Source organism: Vicugna pacos, chromosome 32 (genome assembly GCF_048564905.1).
Source record: "Vicugna pacos chromosome 32, VicPac4, whole genome shotgun sequence".
Lineage (NCBI taxonomy): Eukaryota > Metazoa > Chordata > Mammalia > Artiodactyla > Camelidae > Vicugna > Vicugna pacos.
Window position 1 is genome coordinate 5,868,459 of NC_133018.1, and position 22,969 is coordinate 5,891,427.

The window sequence follows — 22,969 nt, forward strand, 5'->3', positions numbered from 1 at the left end:
GTGTCTGACATGAACATGATACTCATGCTTACTACTGAGCTAAGTATATTCCCTGAGCTCTAGAAAACTGATACGGCACTGAGCTTCTTGAGTTAACCCTTAGTCATTACAAGATTATTCTCATCCAGGTCCAGAGAAAGAAATAGCACTACAACCCCACAAAGGTCACCATCATTCTGAATCCTCATCTTTTTACCCATCCCCAAGTTCTACAGGATTGTTAGGAGAAAATCTTACTTGGATCCTACTATGGAAGTCTTTCCTACCATCACTCCCAGGAGAAACAAGTGAGATCTCATCTTGATTTCCTGGCTGCCTTTCACTGATGGTATCAGAGAATGAAGCTTTGAAATAAGACCCTGGGATAGGCCATTCCCTTCAAAGTGTCTATCATTACTCCTTGGTGAGTCAGCTTCTGGACTGCTGCCAATGAGCTTTTTGTTGACTTTATCATGAAATCATATTTCTGTAGAGTTGAAATGGTGCCTAAAACATTGCATTTCAAAAGACTCTCTCAAGTGTTTATCAAAGAAAGGACACAGATACATATCCAAGCAAGCCACTCACATGTTTCAGTAACAGAAGGGATGAAAAATACAAGCATGTTTACATAGTAACATGTTAAAAGATTCTCTTATGTGCAAGTGTTCAAAAATAATCCTGTAAAATCTACTGATAATTTTAAGTAGAGGTTATGCAAATAGGTACATTTAAAAGTTTTTATGCTCTTGAGGAAGCAAAAGTTACCTTTTAAATTAGCTGAAGAATTCTGAAGTTAAAGATATCCAGGAATCCTCTGAAGGCCCATCAAATATCTCTAAAGGGAAAAATCTATTTCACTGTACCTTTTTAGAGGAATCCACTAGTTTTTAGAAGGTAAAACACTGGGAATGGGAGGAGGGGTGTATGTGGTGCAACTTAAGTAGTTCCACAGAGCAGGAATGGGAAAGCTTCTAGTTCTAAATAAACGAGTGGACAGTAATAATGCTTTCAGAAAAAGAAGCAGTATTGTCATCACTGTAGTAACAGTAGCAATAACCACAACTGGCTTATATGTAGTGCTTACTATGGGCGAGCTACTGTTATAAGCAACTGCTAAATCCTAACAAAAGCCTCAAGAGGTTAAGTACTGTTATCCCCATTTCAAAATTGAGAATTCTGAGGCAAGAAGTTAAGGAATTTGCCTAAAATCACAGGAGTACTAGTAGAGGATCCACAATTCAAACCCTAGTCTGAGTTCTTATTCACCATATTAAATTCCAATAGTCAAGGGAGCATCCAACTTGATACCAGAAGATCTGGACTGAAGTTCTAGGTCAGCTATCCACTAGCAGTGCAACCTCAGACAAGTTCTGACAGCTCTGAAACACAATTTATTCACTTGTAAAGTGAGAGTAATAGTATCGCCTACCCTGACTACTTAACAATGAGGCAGTGAAAACCAAATATGCAACTAATATAACTAATTAAACATTTTATTTGTAATACCGGTCCCATAGTTGCTACCTCCAGATTCCCATGTTTCTAATTTTGGCAACCCTATCTCAGAATTCTAGACTTGAATCACATATATTGTAGTCTCAGGAAAAGGAAAGTGCCTAAATCTTGTCCATATCAAAACATACACATATAGAAGATCAACTGTTAATTTGCAACCCCTACTGCAAGATTGGGCATCTCCAGGTAGTTATTTCTATGTGAAATAGCTAGGAACTGATAGCCTACAAATGAGATATACTTCAAATATGAACATTTGGTAAATGGGTTCCCAGCACTTCCTCTAAAAATAAAACAAATAAACTTAATTACCCCCCCCAAAAAAATTAATCACTGATTCACAAAATATGGATGTCTCAAAGTACACTGTGTTAAATAAAAGCAGTCAGTCTTGAAAGGCTACATACTGTATGATTCCATTTACATGAAATTCTGGAAAAGACAAAATTACAGTAACAAAACAGATGAGTAGTTGCCAAAGACAAGAGGTGGGGGAAGGAGCTGACTATAAAGGGCCATGAGGAAAATTTCTGGGGTGAGGGAACTCTTCTACATCTTGATTAGAGTGATCATATGTGTTTCCAAAACTTGCAGAACTATACTCAAAAAGGGTGAGTTTTCCTGTATATAAATTATATTTTAGCTTAAAAAAATTTGAAACCACAGATGTGACAGAATCTGAATTACTGTTCTGAAAACAAGGACCAGATGCTGCTTAAACAACCGACGAACACTAAACCTTGTTAGATCTGCCTCCAAGTTTGAAAACTGCCTTCCATTAACATTTTGCCTAGCAATCTAAACAATATTTGTAAAGTAGTCATAAATTCCCTTAGGATTAAAAAATAAATCTATTTTTAATAGAAAACTAACTAGTGTTTACATCCTAGTTGTTTCAAGAAGAAAATAAGTTTTATCAAGGAGAGAATAAAACCCAAATAAATGTTAACATCAACCTTTTCTAGAATCATAAAGGTCATAACAAATGAGGTTTCTTTCTTAATTTTGGTTGTTCAAAAACCAAAGTTTTACTTCACAAAACCTGCAAAAGAGTATTAAAAGATCTTTTTAACATTCACCTAAAGTAAGAAGTGCTTTCACTTAACTAGACAGTATAGCAAAAATTCAACTACCTGGGTAAGTTATTTAACCCCATTTTGTATCAATTTCCTCATAAGTAAGATTGGAATAATTATACCTACCTCTGGGAATAATCCTAGATAATTAAATGACTTCCTACATGTAAACTGCCTAGAATAGTGTCTAGCACTCTTAAAGCCTGAGAAAGTTTTAAGGCAGTATAAATGAATTATCTTAATAAACACCACCTATGTGTCCTTGTACAAATCATTTTATCTTTGTATATCACAATTCTGCTCTGTAAGGTCAGAGACCTAAATTCAATGGCCTAAAAGCCTAGGTAAAACCTTTCAATGTTCCTATAATTTTACCTGAACTGCACTAGTCACCTTGCAAAGAGGGTTAAGTAAGAAAAATCTGAGGCCCAAATTAAGTTAAATGACTTGTCCAAAGAGTAAGATGAAGGCAGAGCCAAAGCAAGGATCATCTATTCCGAGATTCTTCAAAACTTTGTTCTCTTCAAGAATTCTAGCCCTCTATCAACTCCTTCCCTTCTTACATAGGTATGACATACTTTTAAAAGCCCTTCTATGTCCTCCTTCTAAAAATTCACTAAGCTACACATTTGTTTTATGCCCCCTTCTGAATGTTCTAGATCATAACTGTAAAAGGTAAAATAGATGTCATCATAATCATAAAGTGTATTTATGTAACAGAAGAAACAGAAAAGTCAAAAAGCTAAAAGGAAGACAAACTCAGCTGATTATGTTCATTAAAACTTTGTGAGGGGGTTAGTTTTAAAACTGAGGTGTAATATACGTACAAAAAAGCATACAAGTATACAATGATTCTCAAAGTGAAGAAAACCATGAAATTACCACTCAGATCAAGATACAGACATCACCAGCACCCCTACAGCCTTCTTTGTGCTTACTGCCAAAAATAACCACTATTCTGACTTCTGCTGCCATCTGTTAGTTTAGTTTTTTTTTTTAACTTTATATAAATGGAATCACATAGTACTGTCCTGTGAATTGGTTCTTTAATGTACGCTTAATTTGTCTTCTTGCAAAGTACGCGTAGGTAAGCCAGATAGTAAGAAAGGTTCTCTCAATATTATCAAATACTCAAATTTTAACTGTGAATCATTCTCAGGGTGCTGACTAACAATCTTCCACCTTAATCTAGCCACCTAAATTACCACCTTGCCACCACCTTAATTCAGGTCCTTATCACCTAATTCTGAGAACAGTACAGATTTTCCACTGCTTTCCAATCTTTGTCTGCCCCCAGTTATGCACACTGCCACCACACACATCTTTGCCAAAACTGTCTTTGATCTCAAAAGCCTAAGAAGGCTCAGTACAGAGAGTATAAGAAATTTCAAGTATTTTAATGATTTGATTTCAATAATATATAGCAAACAGTTTACAAATTTACTTTTGAATCCTCTTTCTGTTCTGTGCTAGCAAAACCAATACTCTCCAAACACAGCTCCTATATGCCTTACCTATATAAAACTGCAACTCCTCTTATTTCTGCTATGCAATTATAACAAATCAGTTGCTTTATATTAAGCTATCCATCTCAGTGTCTCTTACATAGCACCCAGTCAGAATGAGAAAGTTACAAATACACATATTGGTTTAGCTTTAATATAAAAGCTTCAACATTTATTGCATCCAATTTGGTTCCCTAAAAAGTCATTCTGCAGAATTATTTGTTAAATAATCCTACAGTTGTTCAAAGTATAAAGTGAAAGAATATACATCACATCCTTATTGTAATGGGGGGAAAATGCCAAAAAATAATCCCTAGATGTCTATCAGTAAAGGACTAGATAAATAATTGTAATGTATCTATAAAAAGTTTTTAAAAAACTACATAGTATTTGGTGAGGAGGATCTAGCTCACTGGTAGAGTATGTGCTTAGCATGCAGGAGGTCCTGGGTTCAACCCCCAGTACCTCCAATAAAACAAATAAATTAATCTAATTACCTTCCCATCACAAAAAAAAAAAAAAACTACATAGTCCTTAAAATGAGATAAATCTATATTCTGTGACAGGTAAAATGTCTGTAATCTTAAAAAAAAGTATAAATCGGCACATATAGTTTGATACTTCTGAAGAGAAGTTTTAAGATATTAATTGAAAACAACTATTACTAGGGGACAACAATTGTGTTCTACTTGTACAATTGATACTACATAGCTATTACATAAATATACATCATCAACATACATAAATTTCAAGCTTTTAAAATTGCAGAATATATCTACTACAGTACCATATACATTTGAAACACAGTAATACTACATGTTAAATACACAGAGACATTTGTTGGAAGAATATAAGCATCGGCTAAGATAGTAAATCGATCTCCAGTTAATAAACAATTTAAAATGAGGGCAAAAAGGACTCCAACCATGTAATATTTTAATTTTTAAAAACAAATATAAATATACCTTTGAGGCAAATCTGACAAGATGTCAACATCTATTAAATCTAAATCAACATCTTTTAAATAAGATATATGGTGTTTGTTATCAATATTTTTCTAAATTTTTAAAATATTTAAATTTTACTTTTAAAAAAGAAAGGGGGCAGCTCAGTGGTAGAGGACATGCTTAGCATGCACAAGGTCCCTGGTTCAATCCCCAGTAAGTATCTCCATTAAAAAAAGGTAAAAGATTTTTTAAATTTTTTTTTTTCAGTTTTTAAAAAGTGAAAAAAAGAAAGCCAAGACTGTGAAATTTGGGAACAGAAGAGTATGGGCTTTATGGACTTCTACAGAGTATTTTTTTCTGATAAGCCTGTTAATCTTTACTATAAAATTTTAACTAAAAAACCCCTAAAAACTTGTATTAGTACCTACCTTCATTACTTTGATTGCTCTTCAACTTTAATTTTATTCTTGAAAAGAAAAATTTAAGGGCAGATAATTACAAATGTCCTACCCCAGGAGTCTAACATTCTAAATGATATGTCATCTACTTACAAAAGCGTTTAAGCCACTATAATTTGCAATAAACTAATAGCAAAAGTTGACAAGCTTTATCTAATCACTTAAACGCTAAAGAATATACTACATACATCTTCCTAAAATATTACCAGATGAGTAAATAAACTTACAGTGGCTCAACTCCTGGCTGTATATTAACACCAAAACCCCTATGAGACTATATTGTCAAAATAAAAATCGTTTATCTAAGTATCTTTCAGTTCAAATTACAAAATCTGTATCACATCTGAGTTGCTATAATCCCACTTGATACTTTAAAACACACACATACACACTGCTACAGAACTTGCTCAAGTTCACATGGCAAGTCAGCAGAAGAACTGGAAATTCAGACTGAGTTCTGTGTTTAGAGTTCACAGAATCTGATTTTTCTTTTTAAGGTATCATTCATAATTCCCAATCAGCCCATTAGAAAGAGCAAAATTAGGTGCAGGTCTTGTGTTTAATTGTGACCAAAACCCAGGCTGTCTCAGTCATAGCGGAATTTACAATGAGAAAGCTCCCATCAGCTTGCCTATCCCATTTCCCATACCACTTCCTACAGGTGCCACTCTGATTAGGAACCGGAGCTAATTAACAACATACTTTTTCTCACTGGTGACTATGACTTAAACCTTCATAAGACAGTTAATGAAAACTAAAGATAATAAAATGTACTTTGGAATAGTTTTTTCCTAAGAGTAATACACACTCATTATAGAAAATTGGGAAACTACAGAATATCAATCAGAAAATAGTCACCATCTCAGCCAGAAATCAATCACTATTAATATTTCCATTCTCTTTACAGGGTCTCTAGCTTATAAAAGGATATTAGCTCACTCACCAAACAGAATTTTAAGTACAGCAGAACAAAGGGGAAATAAAATACTAGTTTATTCAGAAGACTAACTTTTTTCAGTTTTCAGAGTAAGCCAAAACGATGTGTACAGGAACTGGAAAGAATGAGACAAGTGAGAGAAATCATGCTTGCTCCTTTTCATTCACCATATAGCAATCATGGAGTCCATGTTTCAAGAATCATTACATACCCAAAGACTAACTAATGAGTATGTTTCCTTTGTAAATAGCAGCCTACTTTATAAATAACACACACACACACACATACACAGAGAGCCTTGCCAGTAGGAGGGACACACAGTGAAAGGAATTAGATCAAGACTCATTTTTTTGTCACTGTGAACCTATCCTTAAGAGAAAGTAAGACGATATCTCAAAGGCTGATGTAAAATTAATGACCACTCCCACAGAAACATTTTCTGTGCACATAAGATGAGGAACAATCTAACTACAGAAAACGATGCGTTGGATTTACAATGTTATAACTTATTTATATGTGTAAATAAATATACAAGAGTTTAAACAGTCCATAAATATTGATAGCTTACTCTGTACCAGGAGTATATTAAGTGCTGAGAAGTGAGAGAGAACAGCCATCAGGAGCATATACTTCTGCAGTGCTTACAGTCTATCTCTTTAAATATGATGTCACACACTAGGCATGTGGCCTCAAAGGAGTCACAACATCCCTGATTAAATGATGCTCTCAAATCCTTATGAGGCTCTAAGAAGATGTATGTGACAGCACCTTATAAATCATGCTACCTAAGGTAAAAAGGGATACCTGGTCTTTTTCCCAAAATACTGCATTTAGCAATCATCTTTAATATAAATTTTCTTTCAACCGGCAGAAAATTTAATTGGCAAAAAAAAAAATTACTCAAGTTGCTATTTTCAAATCTCTAAGACTTACTTTAATATTATCTTTCTCTGACAATGAGCCATATAAAACAACTGAAGTTAAATTCCCCACGATGGGAAGAGAGGGAGACTCATTTCTGTAGTGCAAAAAGCATCAATTTCTGATTTCATAACTTATGGGGGGTAGGGGCAAAGCAAGGCCAATCAAAAGCAATTTATTCAAACATAAGAAAAAAGTTACCTTTTAATCTAAGATTCATCATGTTAAGTTTCAGTCCAAGAATGCATTTTTAAACAGTTACTGACTCAGGCTCTTCCAAATGGAGTTAGAGTGACAGGTTAATTGTGGTATTTTACAAGCAAAGGAAAGCAAGTAGCAATTATTCATCCTTTCACTCAGTCTCCAAGACAAACTCTTAGAAAATAAATGTTACAACCAAACTGCCTTCCATAAAGCATAGACTTTTTAAAACATACTCTACACAGTATTAGTTCTTCATATCTAAGAGAAGTAGGATAATTATTTAGACTGTTTTCTATCCTATGATTTTCCCTTTTCAAATTCAGCCACCTGAACAATGACAAAAGGTATCAAACTGATGCTTAATGAGCAAGGTTTATGTCTGCCCTTATTGCAGATACGGCTCTCAACAACATGGGACACTTAAAGATTATCATAATACAACTAAGCTGGATCATCTGCAGAACTAGTAGAAATGCCCAAAAACAATCATCTATAAAAGCCCAACATTAAATCTTAAAGCAATGATATTCAAAGCAGAACATACTACACCTCAAGGAGTATCCAAGATGCTCCACTGGAGTAAAGGAGAAAGACATTTTAACTTTATTTTTAATTCTTATCCTTGTTAAATTTTGTAAGGTATACAATAACCAGTTACTACACATATTATTTGTAAATTAAATAAATATTTAAGGACTGAGAATTAATGCTCAATTTCTTCTTTACTGTTGGGATGAGTAATCAAAAAGTTTAGAGACCAGTGGTCTCAAGTAGCCCCTATCACTGCACTTTCACTTTTACCTGCCCCATCCACCGTTAAGCTGTAGAGGCTAAATCTGATGATGAAAAAAGAATAAAGAAAAACTGTCCCCAAACTATTTCAAACGCCTATCAACAAGCTAAAAGATAGTAAATCACTAGCAAAAACATATGGAATTGGACGCTAATACACTGTTGCTGAGACTTTAAAATATCATCCTATCTATAGAGCACCTTAAGTATATTCAAATTTAAAACACACAATCTTTGTCCAAGTAAATCCCACTTTTAGGAATTTAGCCTAAGACAACAATAGCACAATTATATTTATAAAGTCCAAATGAGTACATCACAGCACTATTTTATGAGAAGTAAAATGTCCATTAACAGAGAATTGCTGTAAACTATGATGCATCCATATCACAGAACACAAAATAACCATTACGGGAACATCAACATGGAAAGTTGTTCTTTAAGTATTTCAGTGGTTATGTGTAAGTAAAAAAGAAAAAAACCCAAACATTACATCTAAATGAGATTATAGACTCATCTGTATAGGGTCATCTCTACTTTTCTTTATTCTCCTACATTATCTCAATTGTTTTTGTAGGTTCCCCCACTGAGTATGTACTGTAGTTTTCATAAATAGAAACAATTTCACTTTGAAATTAAAAGTGAAATTAACTCAAAACTCCTTATTTTAGCCCTATAGACTTCCAAAAACTCTTTATAAACACTACTTTGCCCCATGTGGTTTGTGGAATCAGTCTAAATACTTTATGATCACAAATTTGTTTTATCTTACAGAAAAATGATAGGCATAAACAAAAAGATAAGAAATACCCTATTTCAAGTCAACCATCCTGTCTTAATACCAATTCTTTCCAAGTGTCAGGGTTTATCAACATACTTATAATTCCTTGTATTTTGCTAGATTGCCAATATATGATTAATTCAGAAACCTAAATAAATTTGTATTTCTCTTCTGCAACTAAATTACAAAAGCATTAGCTACTGAAAAAATTAAATCTAGAACACAGACAAGTGAAATCAGAAAAGCTTGCTACTCTTATAATAAAATCATTCTAAACAGTATACAAAGACACAAATTGGCACATAATAGATTCAGGCCTGAACAGATAGCCAAGATGATGCTTTGTAGCAATCAGCACCAAGACAATACCTTTGCCGTTATCAAGCAGTCTATTTAAGGGAAGAGTGCTTAAGAATACTAGCGTAAGTTTATGTCTTAACTTTGTTCATTAATCAACAATGTATAACAGAGGTAGGAGGTATTTAACCCTTAACAAAATAGCTTTAATTTAACCCAACTTCACAATTCCCTTATAGCTGTTCATTTGTTTTATGCCTTACTATCTTATAGACAGTTGTCCTAACGATATAGCTCAAGTACCATGTTCCTAAGCAACAGCTTCAAAGCTTTACCACAGCTCAAGGAAAAATACATCTTATGTTGCAACTCAGTACACATATATATACATAGAAAAAAATTGAAATTTCCTAAATATTTCATTATTTTTGATTTGCTGATATTTTCTATTTAATGCTTTTTAAAATCACCATTGATTTCGTTACCCTATGATGCTGCCACCTGCCATTAAGAAAACATAGACTTAAAACTTTACACAGAATGCAGCAAACTCCTTGACCCTACTTCTTAACACAACTGCTCCAACATAAAATGGGTGAACCTAGCAAGTCTATTCCAAGTGCAAACCTCGGCACAAATGTGAGACATCCCCAATCCCTCTGAAGTTCTCAAAACACTATTTCTATGGGCAGACAGGATGCAAATACTTGCTAAAAAGTTTCCCCAGGCAGAGTAAAGAAGCAGAAATCTTCTGTTGCCTTATGAGTGATATTAGTAAATTCTTCACTTGACAGCACATACCAGATTTACCACTGCTCCACAAGCCAACTCTTCCAGGAAAATAGAATTCTAATACAATAGGATTCTAATATCAGCCCTTTACATTTTTTAATTGCTTTCCATACATGCCATTCCATTTGATCCTCACTGACAGAGTGAGATAAATAGAGAAGCTGCTCTTCTTTTTACTAATGAGGGAATTAAAGCTCAGAAGGGTTATATGGTTTGCCAGAAACAAGCCAGCTAATGAGGAGCACAACATGGGCTTGAACCCAGGATTTATAGGTCATCTACTGACATGTTACAACAATTTTCACTTTGAACACCTGATATAAATATGAACTTGAAAGGAACTTAAAAGGTATGTTGAAGTTCTAGACGCAAAAATGAAGATAAAAAGCATGATACCAACAATGTTATCATAAAATTAAGATTAAAAATAGCAATGAGTGTTAACAATATTGTTATCTTCTAAAATTGTTGGGAATCCTACTTCAATCTGTTATTGATTTGATCTCATATTCTAAGTCAAAGTTTCACTGATTATAAAATTACATATAAATTAACCACAGAAAATTAAAGAATTAGGTGGTCTGAAAGAAACAACTGACCATATAAATTGCAGAAACTTCCCCCAAACCATTCTTAATCTTGTGGCTCCACACTAAATTATGAAGTTCCCTATGTGAAATCTGTTTTGATTTCAACACTAAGTGAATTTCAACAGCATAAGCAAGTTGTTTCTGCGTAATACTTGCAACACGTACTCAATTTCCAGAGACTCCTAGACAATGTCTAAAATCCGTAAGCCAAAAAAGCAAAACCCAAGACAGAATATTCTTTGTTTTTTTTAATTGAAAGTTTCATCTACCTATAAGATGAAATAACATAACATAATTACAAATTATTAAAGATTCGCAGAATCAGTCTGGAGAAACTACTTGAGATGAATGAGTACAAGGCCTTAATTGTATAGATAAGAAAACTGAGGCCCAGAAGTGATATTCCCAAGCAGTCACACAGTCAAATTAATGACACAGACTTTCTACCAATCTACAGCTTCCCATTATTCTAAATTTTTCTTAATGTAATAAAATGTGCTCCTTAAAAAAAGTTACTAACACATAAAAAAACAGACATTAAGACTCAAAAACCAGGGGACAGGAAAAGTGTACAATGAAAATCTTTAAAAAACAGAACCTCTTGATGGGATCTCAAAGTTCCAAACCACAAGAACTAAAAAACTGACTAACCCAGTTCAACTTATCAAGTAGCTTTTAATAACTAATGTTATCAACCACCATAAACTGTTTTTTCCCATCTCAGTACTATTCATTTACTCAATATCTGAGGGCATAGTATACACTGGGAACTATGCTAGACTGGAGACACAAAGATATCAAAGACATGGCCTCCGGCTCTCGTACTGGACAACTGAGTGTACTTCTCTAAAAGTACTACTCTATGATTCGACAGGATATTTATCAAATTTCTTCACTACCCTACAAAACTGTAACATTTTCTTCCAAACTTAAAAAACCTCACCACACCCTCTCTGCAAAATGAATACTTCCTTTGGTAACTCAGCATTCCACTTTACCACAGAAGGTGTCAACCAAAACTACAACAGACTTAAAGACTGACTTTACCACTCCTCATGGCCTTAGGCATATTTCAAGCACTTTTCACAATCCACAGTAAACCTTCCTGGTTCACAACCCTTGTCTCAAATGACTGCTAACTCACCTGCCCTTCCCTCACTTTACTAGAAACCTGAATCAGATAGTCTAGAAGCAACCACGATGTTGGGAAGCACCTTCAGTGGATCCCTTCGTGGGCCAGAAAGACTTAATGCCTCTCCCTCTCTGCTTCTTTCCTCTGGATTCCTCAAAATATCTCTAGATATTTTGGATATACCTTCAGTCAAGCACAATTTACTTTTATCAAGTGTGTTCCTGAAGGCTTGCAGAAATACTTTTTGCCAACAAATCTGTTTCTCCTATATAAATCCATTTCATTTTAAGAGATGATCAATTTTCAGTTTAAAGTCTCTCAGACTTCCCCCTCTTCCATACCTCTCAAATTCTATAGGTAATTTAAAACACTCTCAGAAGTCATAATTAATGGGAATCTTTCGGAATACCAAACGTGACCTAAAGCAGTTCTCAAACCTGGCTGGCTAGAATCATTCAGAGAGCTTTGTAAGGATGGATTCCCAGGCCCCACCCTCAGATTTTAATTCACCAGGTTCTGCGTAAGGCCCAGGAATCAGCATTTCAGGCAGTCCATACTATTTCTGAGAACCAGTATTTAATTAGGTAACTACTCAACTAAAAAAACCTGGCCTACAAGCCGAGAAAACTTGAGCTCTCCTATGGCTTGCCATTAACTACCAGTGGGGCTGTGCCAGCCAGTGTCCTAGTCAGTTGAACACCTCTGGACCACCTGAAAATGAGGGAGGTAATTAGAGCTGAAAGAAGCCCTCACAGGGAGCCAATCTAAAATTTTAGAACCCTCCAAATTTAGTTTAATATCACATACTGTACTGGGTTTGCAGTACAGTACTGGTTTTACTTAGAGTTCACTCTCTAAGCTCTTCAACCCACCCAAGTCACAGGCCTTAGAAGGGAAGACTTTCTGAATGGCACCAATCTTACTTGGCCTCCGAGTGAAAACAACATGCGTCTTGCCTCCTACCCCACCGAAAAACAGCCTTGAATCTCAAAGGGGAAGGTCCCCAACAGCTCGCCAGGTACAAATCACAAACATCTCACATTTTCAAAAAAATCATCTCCTGAAATTCAACCTAGGCCTCGACGGAATCGCCGTCCACACATCGTGAGAAACTAAACTGAACCTCAACTAGAAGAGTATGCGCATTTTTTTCCTCGCTGTGAGAAAATAATGTCAGATAAATATCAAGATACTAAAACCGTTCAGAATTTAGGCCTCAGTCTGGAGACGACACCAGAACATCATTACCTAACAGCAACGCATGTGCAAACTCACAGGTGAGCTTTATCAGACTCCAGAGTTTATCAAAGTGGCCGTAAAATCTACCCATTAATTTGGGGTAAGTTTCCTAGCCCAAAATACACCCAATAATATTATCTTAGAGGTCCTAAGCAGCAGGATTCAATACGTTTAGTGGCACGATTTCTACCTGAAAAAAAACTCTTATCTTTCGTGGAGCTGTTTGACCAGCGTTGCAGAGCTCTCTCAACAGCCTCGGAACCATCCTTCCCACCAAAGTACTACCAGGTCAGGAGGATGCCCCGCCGCACAGTCAGCCGGCCACTCCTCCTTCCCACAAGTCCCGGGCCCGCTCTGCTCGCCCCGCGGGCTCCGCTGGCTCCCGACCTCCGGCCTCTCGCCATGGAGGACTCCCACAGACCCGGTCGCGGGAGAGGGGCGCGCACTCACCTCCGGGGGTCTTCGGGCACTTCCCCGAACGCTGCCGGAGTTGCGCCTCACAATCCTAGCCCCGTGGGCCTGCCCCACCAGGTCCGGGAAGGCCGCCCGGGCCGGACCCCGCCTCCTCCGCGCCGAGGGTCCGGGCCGAGCCGGGCCGCTGCGCTCCCACTCCCCGCGTCTCCCTCTGGCGGCAGTGGCCGCCGCCCGGGCCACCCCTCCCCAGGCCACGAACGCCGTCCCCAGCCCCCCGCGGGCCGCCGCCTCCTCAGAGGGTGACAGCCGCCGCGCCGGGGCTGAGGCCGGCCCCTCCTCCAGCTCCTCCTCACCCCGCGAGGAGACGGGGCGGGGGGGGGCGGGGGGTTTCCTTACCGGGCGGCAGGACATGGCTAGGCCTGTCACGGCACGGCCTCCTCCGCCACCCTACAAGGCTCCCAGCCAGGGCCGGCGGGGGCCAGCGCCTGGGCCGCTGGGGCGTCTTGACCGGCTGCTCCGCCGCTGCCGCCGCCTTCTCACAACCACAACAACATGGCGGCAGCGGCCACACAGAGCGCGCTCCCGACAACGAGCCTGGCCGCGAGCGAGGACGCTCGCTCACGCTCGGGCCCTCAGCCGGCGGTCGGGGAAAAGAAGGCGGGCGGTCGCGGGTTGGTCGGGGGCGGGGCCAGTGGTCACGCCCTGGAGGTAGGTGGGCGGGGCTGCAGACCATCTGTACGCCGTTGGCGGGCGAGAGGCTGGCGGAGAAGCCCAGCTTAGAGAAGAAACAGGTGGGGAATGGGCGAAAAAGAAAACCGAAGGTGATCCCACAAACTTTGGGGAGGCATCCTTTCCTAGCTCTATAGCCCTGATCAAGACAACTCTACTTAACCAGTAAAATAGAACAATGGTAGTATCTTTCACCTGTAGTTGTGGTAAGGCTAAAACTAATTAAAGGTGATGCAAGTAAGTATAGTGTGCTCAAGGTTCTACTCAGAATACATTTCAGATTGCTTCCACCAAAGCTCAGATGGAAGAAGTGAATTTTCAAACAAAAATACAAAAAAAAAAAAACTGTAACCCATCCACAACAACCTTTTGAATTCTACATTTAAGTACTGAACTATCTAAGGCCCTTAATAGATTCATCTACTCTGAGTTGCGTTTTAACATTATACCTTTGACTTTTCTGGAAAATGGCTGAGAGAACCAGTCAAATTAAATCTATCCTTGCATTTGTTATATTGTTTTTCCACAACACACTGCAATCATTTGTTTTTCATTTCTATTGTCTCTCTATCCCATTCCAACATAAAAGCTACTTGAAGATAAGTTATCTTGTTTGTTTGGTTCATCACTTTTTCCCCAGCACCTAGAACTGCTCATGACAAGTAGCAAGCAAATTTCTTTATTAACGGCTAATGTTTATACAACTCACCTAATTGAATCTTCACAACTTTAATAGGTAGACACTGTTATTATCACAATTTTACAGATGAAGAAACTCTAGGCCAGAATAAGCTGCGCTAATTTTTTTTTTTTACTCAAACCCAAACCCCCAACTGACAACAAAAACTATGCTCTCATCCACCAGTCTGTACTGCCCACTTTGTGGCATCGTCACCTGAGAAAAAAATTACACAACCTAAAAATTGAGAGTTATGTTTTATTTGGTGGACTTACTGAGGACCTAAGCCCAAGAGTCAGCCTCTCAGCTCTGAGCAATTGTTGAGAAGAGGTAAGGGAGGAATCAGGATATATAAGAGTTTTTGCAACAAAAACTAGATAGTTGGAATATCAAAAGATTAATGTTAATTAAAGAAAAACAAACACCTCAAATTAATGAATTTAATACTGTTCTATGTGTGGGAAAATGCAAGAGTCTGGGCTCATTGAAACCAGTCCTTTGATATGCACCTTAACTATCTACTGCTGGCTGGCACCCTATTATCTCCACCCTGAATTCTGTAGCCTGCACCACAGAGAGGGCAGGGGGAAGGGAGTGGCTGCAGTGGCTGATAGCTTGATGGCTGCAACTTCCTTTGTTTACTGATATGGCAGGAGACATTCCTTGTCCTTCTCTCACAGATACAGGTGTGCTTCCTTTCTGATAATTAGCATGGGGCACCTGATTGTGTATCTTTTCACCTTGGCTTCCAGAAAGCCCAGGGCTAAATGTGAAGCTCAATGGTAGCCTACTGTTGGCCCTTTAAATCCCCATATTAATGGTAATTTTTACCTTCCTCCTTAACCCCACACCTTTTTATTTTGCTGTCCTGATTTTGCTTTACTGTTATATGATTATAGTCTTTATGGAATGAGAAAGGAAATAATAAGTACAAAGAACAGATGAATGACAAACAAAAAACACCTCTTCTTCCTATTGTCGGATAAAATAAGGTTCCTGTAAGTTTCCATCCCCTAGGGACACAAGTTCTACTACTCGGGTCTCTACTCAAGCAAAGGCTGAAGGATCCGGTTCCATAGTTGGGTGGTCTCTGATTGGATGGAAGCTAGCACCTGACTCCAGGGCTGCCCACCCATAGGTTAGCTAGCTCCCAATTAGGTGGATCGGAGCAGAGATTCAGCCAATAGGCTGTTAGCACCCACTCAGCCTATCCCACAGCTCCCAGGAATCGGAAGGGAGAGGGGAGACTTTAGGCATATCACAGCTGACCTCTTTTTAGACAATAGCTGTATTTGCCTTTTAACTTGGTATAAGGAATCCTCAACTAGTTTATAGGACGTGGGAGGAATTTCTCTGTGCCCATAAAATCACTATTTGCTTGTCCTCATTCTTATAGTAGCTAACAGGTTGAACCTTAAGATGTACTTACACTGTATGAATGCTGTACCTGTACATCTAATGTAATCTTAACAACCCTATGAGCAAGTACTGTTACTCTCCCCCATTTTACAAGAGAAGGTGTAGAGATCAGGATTTGAACCCAGATTATTTGATTCGAGAGCATACTTTTAAACTCCGTACTGCACCTCATTCCCAGTGCTGCCCACCTGCTTACTGGTAAGGCAGACCTTAGTAAATTGTCTCTAAATAAGAAAGAGAAAACTGCTGCATGGCCTTGAAAACTCACTTCAGGGAGAAGGGCCTGAGAAAAAGCAATGGAAAGAAAGCTAGTCCGAGTCCAAAGTCTTAAATCTGAAGCTTGGTGCTTCTATATACTTGTTCCTTATTTCCCTTTTCTGTGCCTCAGTTTTCTCATCCGTTCTGTGGGGTCCTAATCACTACTGTACTCACCTCACATTGGTGTGTAAGGATTCTTTCAAGTAATGAGTTTGAAAACTTCGTAACTTATGAAAAGCCAAACCAATGGGTGGGATCCCTTGTGGGCTTTGGCTGAAGACAAAGTCCTAAACTTTGTGTAGTCAAGAAAAGAGAGAGAAAATCAATTCAGATTCAGTGAGGGCTTCTCACTGCCCTGTGTCTCATGCGAAGGGGCCCCTCTACCCGCCTGACATTCCTCACCTCCCCCTGCTACCCTTTTGGTCTCCTTCTCCCCCTGCTATCTTCAAAGCTGAAGACATTCTTCCTGCTGCTCAGGGACTCTTTGAAGTAGTCTAAGAACAGATGGGAAGGTTGATTGATGAAGGCTTCCTGAGGTTGCACAGGGTCCCTGGAAAGCAGGAATCCCGCAAACCCCCTAAACGCAGCCTTCTCAACACTACGTCCTGCTGCTGAATGATAAAAGTCACTTCCCCCTCAGTGAGCACTTTGTGAGGATTATCCCCAAACTCTCATAACCCTTCAGCATCTCCTTGGCCTTCCAACCAGGCTAGCAAACAAAGGTAACTGCGGCTCTCAGATTTTAAGGAACCACTTGCTCAGGATCAGATAGAAACTAGAACTGGACCCAAATGTATGTGATTCAACATCTCCAGGGATTTTCCATTCACCATACTACACACCTACTACTGGGGTGGGTCAGCTCAACTCCAATTCAGCATAGATCAGTGGTCCTCAACGTGTGGTTTGTGGGTCCTCAGGAACCCTGAGACTGGTTCAGGGACCCAGATGGGTCAAAACTATTCTCATAATAGAACTAAGAAATTATTTACCTTTTTACCGTGTTGATATCTGCACTGACGGTATAAAAACAGTGGTGGTAAAATTGGCACAAATTAAAACAGTGGTACTATTTATACTGGTAGCCATCATATTTTTCACAAATGTACTGTAGTAAACTGGTAAAAAAAAAAAACACTGGTAGTAAACAAAATGCCAATTTCACTTAAGAATGTCCTTAACAAAGCAATTTAAAAATTTTTAATTTTATTAACTCTAGACCTTTGACTACACGTCTTTTTAATATTCTCTATAATAATAGGAATTTATGCATAAAGCACCCTTTTTCACTTTTTTATTGAGGTGAAACTCACATAACATAAAAACCATTTTAAAGTAGACAATTCAGTGGCATTTAGTACATTTACAATATTATGCAGCCACCAACTGTATCCAGTTCTAAAACACTTTTCATCACTATGAAAGAAAACTCCATACCCCTTAGGCAGTTACTTCCCATGCATAAAGCACTTTTGCTATGTGCAGAAGTAAGACAGTCATCTCAAGGAAAAGCACTATTGTTTGAGTTGCAAACTGAACTAGCCTCTTTTTTTAAGGGGAAAAAAAGGTTAAAAAAAACAAACTATTTTCACTTTATTTGAAAGGAATGGTCAACAGTGCAAACTATGATTATTCAGACTTGGGTATTTGGCAGACAGTTTCTCAAAAATGTATGAAATAAGCTTGTCACTTTAGGTAAAACAACTGATGGTTTTGGTTGCCAATGATAAAATTTGAGCTTAATTAGAATTTTGGAAAACATGAATGTCCCACCATGAACTTGACAGCTTCCAAACCCTTAACATCCTTTCTGCTTAGATGGGTAATAATATTAACAAAGTGAGTTTCAGATATTGTATAATAAACTGTGCCAACATTTAGAAGAGCCACATAACCCAGTGAACCAATATTTTCCAAATGACCAATGCATAATGTTACCAGATCATGCATGAATAAAAGCTCTATTCAAAGTGCAAGATACACCAATGGAGTTCAGTGTAACTGGATACAAAAAATTCATTCAAATGAATTTATGCAACTAAACTTTAAGAAACTACCCCTTCTCCAGTTTTAGTGTAGTAGAAAAAAAGAATATCCACCACTATCTGAATTGCATGAGGCTGGATTGTCTTCATGTATTCCAACTAATACAAACTGACACAGACTGAATGCAGAAGCAGATAAGAGAATGCAGAACTCTTCTATTAAGTTAAACTTTAATAAGAGCTGCAAATGTGTAAAGCAATGCCATTCTTCTCACCAAAATTTTTGTTCTGGAAAACACAGTAATTTTTCATAAAAATATATTATTGATGTTAACGTGTCATGGGTTTACAGTGTTATTTTTAAATCACGTTATCTTTTACAAATTAATAAATAATATTTTGTCAGTTTGACTTCCTAGCAAAGTAAATATCAATTGACATCCTACATAAACAGAAGCCCTTCAGGGTCCTCAATAATTTTAAGGAAACCGACAAGTTTGAGGACCACTGGTATGCCATATTCATTGGAGTTTCTCAACCACAAAGGCATTTTTCGTCAGTTCATAGATTTTCTTAATTTAAATAGGTATGTTTAATACACATTTCGAAAAATGTAACAGATAAAACTCAGTATCATAGATATCTTTGCTTAGGATGAGGCTAAATTTATTTATATAAAATGAGGAATCAATTTAAAGAAAAATGTGATGTGAATATTAACACAAAACTGATTATGTCAAAATGCCTAAGGCTAGTACTCAAATGACTGGACTCTGGGAAACAGTGTTGAGAATTTTTAATCAAGCAGACCTGCCACCATACCTTATATGGACTTCATATGGAAAAGAAATTATTGTGGGGGTTAAATAAGTTAAAACAGGCACAGATGTGCCTCCCATCCTCCTCCCAGGAAGAGGCGCACAGCAGTCCCGTGTCAGGGAAGGCCAGCTGCAATAGGAGGAAGAAGGCCTGGATTCCTGACCCAGCTGAGCCACTGACTCACTGCTTGACCTGACCCCACCCTCTGGGCCTCAGTTTTCTCATCCTGAAAATGACAGGGTAGGATGTCCTTTTCTCTCTGGAGCCTCCCAGTCCTACCAACCATCCCCTGATGAAAGGATCCAGCTTCACCTTGTTTGATTACTGCCTCAGAGATTCACAGAACTGCAGCTGGTAAGGACTCAAGAGCTCCAAAGATGTCTCCCTGGCAAGCCCCTCATCAATTTCATAAATGAGGAAACTGAGGCCTAGAGAGGTTAAGTAAGAAATTGGATGAAGGGGGCAGGTGTCAACAGGTCCTGCCCAGGGTCCAGTGGGGAAATGAGAGTTCTTCCTCTATACTTTGATAAATGATTTAGAGGTTTGGTGGTTTAGACACTCCTCATGCTTTAACAAATACCCCACAATTCTGCTGGGGATATGAATCCCACTTCAGCTTCAGAAAATCAATGCCATCAGTTGGGAACACTGTGTTAGTCAGATTGATGGATCGCTTTGTGTTATTAACTAAATCCACCTTTAAAGGGTCAGTCCACACCCTCTAAATTCTCCCAGGGAAGGCAGAGGAGATGAAATTGTTAAGAAGAGGATAGAAAATGATGGAGGGAGGGAACCATGGGAGAGGAGAGGTAACTGTCCCTCTTTCTCCTCTCCATCTCCCTTCCTCCTCTCTCTACCCTCTCTCATGTAAGACGACACACCCCTCTCAGTGCCCAGCTTGCTCTACCCAAAGCTTCCCTGCAGCCTGGGCCAACTCACAGCCACAAATAGAACCAGAATCCACTGAAAATAGCTCCTCTTCCCTTCTGCCCAGAGTTTCCAAGCACTGGCAAGGATGCCCTGCCCCCACTCACCAGGCCCCAGGCGGGGAACACAGTTAGAGAGATACCAAGGCCACAGTTAGGGACAATCTCAGGAACAACAGCCCCAATAATAGGTGACTCTTACTAAGTGCTGGCTCCATGCCAGTACTGCTGGGAGCTTTCGTTCCCAGCAACCCAAGGAGGAAGGTCCAAGCGAGCAAGCCCATCATGCAGGTGAAGGTCTGGGAGTCGCACAGCCAGCGGGACAGGGAGCTGAAGTCCACGTGGTTAACCACTGCCCTCCCTACACTCCTCTCTCCAAGCAACACTGCTGCACCTACTACTAACTTGAGATCCCTAAGCCTCTCGGGAGCTCAAGCCATCCAGACCCTCCCTTGACAGCTGGGGAAACTGAGACCCAGAGAGAGGAAAGTCTTGCCTAAAGGCATTCGGTAAACAAGTAAATCAAACACCCAGGTCTCTCAGCTCAGAGGCCAATGGTTTTTGCAAAAGTTGAAGCAAACAGAGACTTCCTTGTTCCTTTTATGTGAAAGCTCCATCGGCCTTTCCTTTTTTTCTTTTTTCAACCTCCCTCCCATCTCCCACCAAACCAGAGAGCCCGCTCCAGACACCCATCTGGCAGCCAGGCATCTTGAGATTACCTCTTCTTCCCTCTCTGCTAAGGGTGTTTAATGTTCCAGGGGAAGAGAGCAAACAGCAGGGCATAAATCATGGGTGACACAGGCTGGTTTTCTCCTTTGCTGAGTATGAAGCAAACGGGACCCAGCAAGGGAAGAGAATTAGCAGGGATTTGCTGGCTCATTTAAACCCACGGTCCAAAGGCACACATTTCTCCTACCCCTGAGAGTTAGATAAATTTTCCTCTACCCCAAGATCCCATTTGTTATGAAATAATTCTCTGAAACAGTCTTAATTTCTAAGGTGATGACAAGAAAGGCTAGAATAAGGCTGTAGAAGCTCTGCTGGAAAGATATTAAATTATTGAAGAAGTGGTCGGACGCGGGGTGCCGGGAATGCGGCCCGTGGAGGGGGAGAGGCAGCCACCACCACGATGGAAGCCTTTATCCTGACCCCGTTCCACGAGACCACCGTCTCCACTGACGCCAAGGAGTGGAGCACCACGCGCGAGCTGAAGCACAAGGTCGAGGGCATCCTCCAGTGGCTGCCGGAAGACCAGCTTCTGGACGACGGCAAGACCCTGGGCGAGTGGGGCTTCCCCAGCCACTGTGGGGCTTGCCTTCCACACATATGAAGCCTTTGAGATGAAGCCATGCGCCTCCAGCCCTTCTCCAGCCCTCCCGAACTGCCAGACGTGATGGTGATGAAGCCACAGTACTCAGGAAGCAGCGCCAACGAACAAGCTGTGCAATGAAAGGGCCACCCCAGTGACCCCCTCTGCCCGCCAATAAAAGAGATCTGGATGTCCACCTTGGTGCTGCCTCTTTCTGCACACCCTCTCCTGACTCAGGCATCACCCTCCCCAGGATGGGGCCCATTCCTTAGGTTTACCAAGCTGGCCTGCTGAACAAGCTCTCTGGATCCAGCTGTCCCTCAGGCCAGCCTTCTGCTCAGACTGAGCCTTTGTTTCTCAGAGTGGTCCCCTCCCAGCATGCTGGTTCCCAGCTAGAGCCAGTGTGTCGGTTTGGGAGAGGGTTCTGTGGGGGATCCACAGCCTAAAGCAACCCCAAGCGGCTCCTCCAGGGCCTGCAGTGTGCAGCCAGAGTAGAGCAGCTTCTCCCCCTCGGCCCCTCCCCACCCTTCATAAACAGTCTACAGACCCCCACAAAGCAAAAGAAGAAGTGGTCGAGGGGTATGAAAAAGAGTCTCATACCCAGTATCAGAGGATCTCCATTCCATCCCCAGCCCTGCCACACCTCTATAGACTATGCCAAGCTGCCTGTTTCTCCAATGTGTCTGAGAACCAAGGCATCCAAAGAGTATACACATTCACTTGATCTTTCTGTTTATTGAGAGTGTTTGTTGAGTACCCTCTTTGTCTAGCACCGTGCCAGGCTCTGCAGATGCAACAGTGAATAAGCTAAAATCAGTCCCTGCCCTTCTAAGACTTATAGTCTAGTTGACAAGACAAAGTCAACAGAAGACAGGCAAGTCCTCTGATGGAGAAGATACAGGATTTACAGCAGCAGCAGTTATGTAGGGAACCTACCCCACACTTATAATGGTCCAGGTAACATTGATACAGAGGCTGGAAGGAAAAGCAGGAGTTAACCAAGCAAAAGTCAAGAGAAATGTTGACTCAGGGAGAGGGAACATCACATGTAAAGACCCAGAGGCAAAAGAGAGCCAACTTACTCACTGAACCAACAAATTGGAGCAAGTATAGGTTTTTTTGTTTGTTTGCTTTTTGTTTTTTTTAAGTATAGGTTTATTTGGGCATCTTTCTGAGAGGCAGGCTTACCATTCTGGTACTAAAGTTGTGCTGAAATTCTATGATTTAGTGCTGTGTTAATCACAGAGTGCAGGCTAGATTCCA

At 39.6% G+C, this 22,969-nt stretch overlaps 1 protein-coding gene and 1 pseudogene across 6 annotated transcripts in view; one reads left to right on the plus strand and one right to left on the minus strand.

Annotated features, from left to right (window-relative positions):
• MTMR3 (myotubularin related protein 3) overlaps positions 1-14,217 on the minus strand; it is a 112,718-nt gene extending 98,501 nt beyond the window's left edge. For 5 of the 6 annotated variants that reach the window (XM_072953244.1, XM_072953243.1, XM_072953242.1 and 2 more), the window contains exon 1: positions 13,979-14,217. The gene's annotated coding sequence lies outside the window, so the exon portion shown is untranslated. Of the gene's footprint in view, positions 1-13,618; positions 13,908-13,978 lie in introns of those variants that run through there. The other variant, XM_072953239.1, reaches the window with a different exon arrangement.
• Positions 12,885-21,868, plus strand: LOC102544175 (elongin-B pseudogene; annotated as a pseudogene).
• Positions 21,869-22,969: the final 1,101 nt, after the last annotated feature.